The sequence below is a fragment of the Ceratotherium simum genome, chromosome 2 (assembly GCF_057802395.1).
Source record: "Ceratotherium simum simum isolate JZ-2026a chromosome 2, ASM5780239v1, whole genome shotgun sequence".
NCBI lineage: Eukaryota > Metazoa > Chordata > Mammalia > Perissodactyla > Rhinocerotidae > Ceratotherium > Ceratotherium simum.
This window is the reverse complement of record NC_141901.1, coordinates 77143903-77149073: the sequence shown is the minus strand read 5'-3', so window position 1 is coordinate 77149073 and position 5171 is coordinate 77143903.

Below are 5171 nucleotides of genomic sequence, written 5' to 3'. Positions count from 1 at the left end.
AGGTAAGAAAGTAGAGAAATAAGATTTCTCATTCTTTACTGGCAAGAGCCTAACTGAAGCAGTATTATGGAAAATAATCTGATAGTACATAATGAATTCAACATACACATTATCTGACCCTCCAACAATCACACACCTGGGTATAAACATCAAAGAAACTGGCACACAAATCAAAATGCAATTTACATGAGGATATTTATGACAGTGTTATTTTGTAGTTGCAGAAAGTTGAAAGTTACTTTAGGTATCTATCCTTTAAAGATAAGTAAATGCAGTGGGTACATAACCTGAAATACTATACCACACTTAGAAACAATACAGTAGATACATGTACAGCAACAAAATAGATCTTTAACATATAGTGTTGAGTGAAAAAAGTTGAAACAAAGTAAGACCTATAAGACAATGCCATTTATATAAATTAACACAAAGACACACACACAAAAATAACACTTTATTTTACTGGGATATATAACAAATACATTAAAGTACAAGCCTTTGGGGGTAGGAGAAATGGAATATGGTTGTGGATAGTGAACATAAAAATAAGTAAAATGAGACAAACAATAGAGGAGCCATGGACCAATGATGATAGTGTATTACCAATTGAGGAAAATTACTAATTGAATTCTATACCTGAGTTCCAAGTGAAATGAACAAACTAATAATAATAAACTAAAATAAAAAGAAACTATCGATGCAATTCCTCATTTTAACAGATTAAAGGAAAAAAATCACGAGTATCTCAATAGATACAGAAAAGGCATTTGACATATTCAACTACCTATTCATGATTTTTTAAAAAGAAAAACTTGGAGAACTGGAATTTGAAAGGAACTTTAACGAGTATGTAGACAATTGTATACAAAGCATCATAATTTATAGGAAACATTAGAAGCATTCCCATTATAGTCAGGAATGCACCAAGATACCTGCTAGCATTGCTACTAGTCAATATTATGCTGGAGGCCCTAACCAATGCAAAAAGACAAAATAATGAATAAGTATGAGTATTATAAAGTGACAAAATTGTCATTATCTGAAAACCATAATCATTTTATAGAAAATCCTAAGAGATGCAACCACAACTATATGAATATGAAAATTCAATGTGTGAAATTCAATAATGTTCCTATTTATAAACAAATCAATTAGAAATTGTAATTTTTTAAATTCTTATTCACAATAGGAATAAAACCATAAAATATCTGAGAAAAAAATCTAACCCAAAATGCAGAACTTTATGCAGAAAACTGTAAACTATTACTGAACAACATCTTAAAAGATCCGAATAAATGAAGAAAATACATGACATTCATGTATTAAAATACTCCATATTAAGATTTCAATTCTTTGAATTTGGATTACATATAAATTTAAGATAGCTTAATGAAAAAAACAATTTAAAGACACTAAAAGTTTATGACAAATTGGAAGCAGATATTTTCAGACAATAAAAAAGATGGGGAAAAAAGAAAGAAAAATATCAACAACTCAACAGAAAAAAATGGGCAAAAGTCATGAACAGTCAATTTACAGGGAAGGACAATTAAAAGGCCAATCACCTTAGGAAAAGAGTTCAATCTCAAAGGTAACCAGAAAAATGCACGTTTAAAACAAAAACCAAAAAGATACTATTTCCACTCAATAATAATATCCATCAAGTTTTGGGGAAAATGGGAGAAATTGAGACTTTCTGTTGAAGGCAGTTTGGTTGTATTTAGTAAAATAAAAAATATGCACACACTGATAGGTAGATCCCTTATAGAAACTCTCATATTTGATATTTGTGTTCCAGAATACATGAAGACATTCACTACAGCATGGTTTTTAAGAGTGAAAACAGGAATCAATCTCAGTGTCCAGCAGTAGGGGACTAGACAAATAAAATGTGGTGTATTCATGATATGAGCCTATACAACAGCTAAAAGAAATAGATTATATCTATCTATCTCTAATCTATATTAAACAGATTTCAAATATATAATATTAAGGAAAACTAGAGAATGATAGGTACAGTATGATATCATGTACATAAATTAAAACCACCCAAAACATACTAATTTGTTTGTAAGCATAGATAAGCAAAAGTATTTTAAAAATTGTTTGGGCAAGAGACACTTTTCATAGAGGAAGCTTCAGCAGGGCTAGAAAGATAAATGGGACTAGGGGTGTTGGTTTAGTTCCCTAGGGCTTAAGCATAAACAGTAAGGTTTTAGCCCTTTAAAAATAAATCTAAGATATGATAAAAAATTTAACAATGGTTAATTCTATATCAGAGGAATAAGAGTGTTGTTATACTATTCTTTGTATTTTTCTGAATTTTAAAAATTTCTTAAAGTATAAAAGAAAAATCAATTTCACTCCAGCCCCATTAAACAAATTTACAAATATTTTTAATACATAAACTTGCATTAGGGACATTAGTTTGTGTACCTACATATCTTGATCCAGCTCTGGATGCATACAGGGGCATACCATATAGTAAAAATAGGGAAAATAGTCTACAACATGACTCTAATCAAGATCAGTATACTTACTTTGGTAGGCAATGGAAAGTGAAGATGCTTGAGCAAGTTGTGATACGGTTTGAGCTGTACTTTTAGCAGTATTCATCTTTCAAACTGGTGTAAAGGAGACTGAAATGGGGAGACGATTTTGGAGGCTATTAAAGGAATCTAAGCAAGAGGCAATAATGTGTTAGTATGTGTTAGTATTAACACATTATTGGTAAGTAGTAATAAACATCGAAAGAAGATAGTGAATCTTATTTCTCTATCCCCTTTATTATCACACCCAAGCACCAAAGGTACTTGAAAAATGTTGACTGAGTATAAAATATATGATCTTAATTCTTAAATCCTCAATGGAAATATTCTTAATAATTTTGAAAGTTAAATAATTAATCTTTGTATGTAAGCTGTCCACAGATCAATTTTAAGTCATTCAGGTATGAACTTGACATTGCAATTCTGCATATTCATCTACCATGACCAAAATATGAGGGTTTTTTTTTTTTTTACCCACAGTATCCACAAAATTAATATCTGTTGGTCTCAGATTGAGACATTTCTAACAAAAGTAATAAAAACTGTGATTTATTGAACTATAACTTATTACATGCCAGTCACCGGGGTAAGCAGTTTCCATATATTTTCCTATTTAACCTTTACTTCAGCACTGTAAGGCAGGCATTATATTGTATCCCCACTTAACTGATAAGGGACCTGAGGCTCAAAGATATGAAATAATTTGCCCAAAATCAGACTAAAGCTAGTAAATGGTGATACTGAGATGCAAACCAAGGTATGTCTAATTCTAAATCTATGCTCTTTCCACTAGTATCCTAATTTCTTCCACTAAACAGCATCATTTATTTAGCTGTCACATAAACAAAATCCTGAGTTCCAAGTGGCAATGAATTTTGATAAGTACCCCGTTAATAAAACATCTTTAACTTATTTTTTATAAATAAGTAATTATGATATGTTATGCTATCTCTTTCAGAGTTTTTAAGAACAACTATTTAACTTCTTTAAACTACAGTTTTTGAAATGGGGTTAGTAACACTATTTATCTCACAGAATTATTTTATTAATTGAGATGCTTCTAGTTACTGTCCTAATTCATTAATTAATTGAGATTAAATGAGATAAAACACTTAGTAAAGTGTCTGGCATGTAGTTAGTGCTAAAAAATATTAGCAGCTATTATCTTATTATTATATCTCATAAATATTCTATTATTGATTGAGTTCAATTCTTCTAAAAAGAACCCAAAATCTCTATAACCTTTTACAGCACAAGAGAATTATATCCTTGGTACTCAATATACAATCATGGACCATCCACAATCATAATTTCAAAGGTATCTACAAAATCATTATCTCTTCATTAAATTAAAAATATGAGAATCATCTAACAGCTCAGCTGGACAGTGAAATCATACACTACTTTAATTTTATAGCAGTTAATTTTTTAGGTTAGTCTGACATCTAGTGGAATGACCGTAGCCATCCAAAAGATTTCAAATACATACTTTTTTTTTAAAACCTAATAACATTCCATTAAATAAAAGACCAATATCTAATGTAAATGTTTAAAATAAAAAAGGAAAATCAACTTGAGTACTGTCTATGTTTCAGGCGCTGTATGAAATGCTTCCACATACCTTGTATCACTCATTCATTTGTTCAAAATAAGTATTTAGTGCCTGCTATGCGCTAGGCACTTATTATACAGCATTTTTAAAAAGCAGATATGATCCCTGTCCTTTGGGAGTTCATAAGTTAGTTGAGAATAAGTTATTAAACAAATCATTATATAAATTAATAAAATTATAAATTGTGTTTAAAGCAATGAAGGACTTTAGAAGAGAATCCTTAATTTAATAGGGAGTTCAGAAAGGGCCTTTCTGAGGAAGTGGTGTGTAAGCCAACTTCTAAATAAGTAGCAATGGGAATTTAAGACAGAGGGAATAGCATGTGTGAAGGTCCTGGACTGGGAAAAGGTTTGCTGCCAAAAGAATTGAAAGAAGGGCAGTGTGGCTATAGTTGTAAGGAAGACAGTAGTACCAGACGAGCTCAGAAAAGTTAATGGGGGTCAGATCATGCAGGGCCTTGTGAAAGAGTAGGCCATGTTAAGGATTCAGGATTTATCATTTTATCATAGGTACAATGGAAGCCATTTGAAGTATTTAAACAGGGACAGATATATAATGAAATATATGATTTTAAAAGAACACTCTGGCTACTAGTGGGAAATGAAATGGAAGGAGATGAATGTGAATGTAGGAAGAACAATTAGGACCAATTGGGAGAGTATTTCAATAGTCCAAACAATAAATGGTTCTGGCTCAGATTATAGTGGTTGCTGTTAAGACATATTTTGAAAGTAGATTCAGATCTTGGTGATGAATTGGATATTGGAAGCGAGCTAGGGGTGAGGGACAAGAAAGCACTGAAAATACTCCCAGATTTCCATCTTCAACAACTGAGCAGGTGGAGGTATTAAGGTGAGAAAGAGTGGAGAAAGAACAGATTGGAGCGTAAGACCAAGCTTTTATTATCAAAGAATAACTCAGAGACATTTAGTTATTTATCTGCAAACAATATGTTTCGCTCATAGGGAAACAGTCATTAGACTGTTGTCAGGGAACAAGGGCAAAAACTG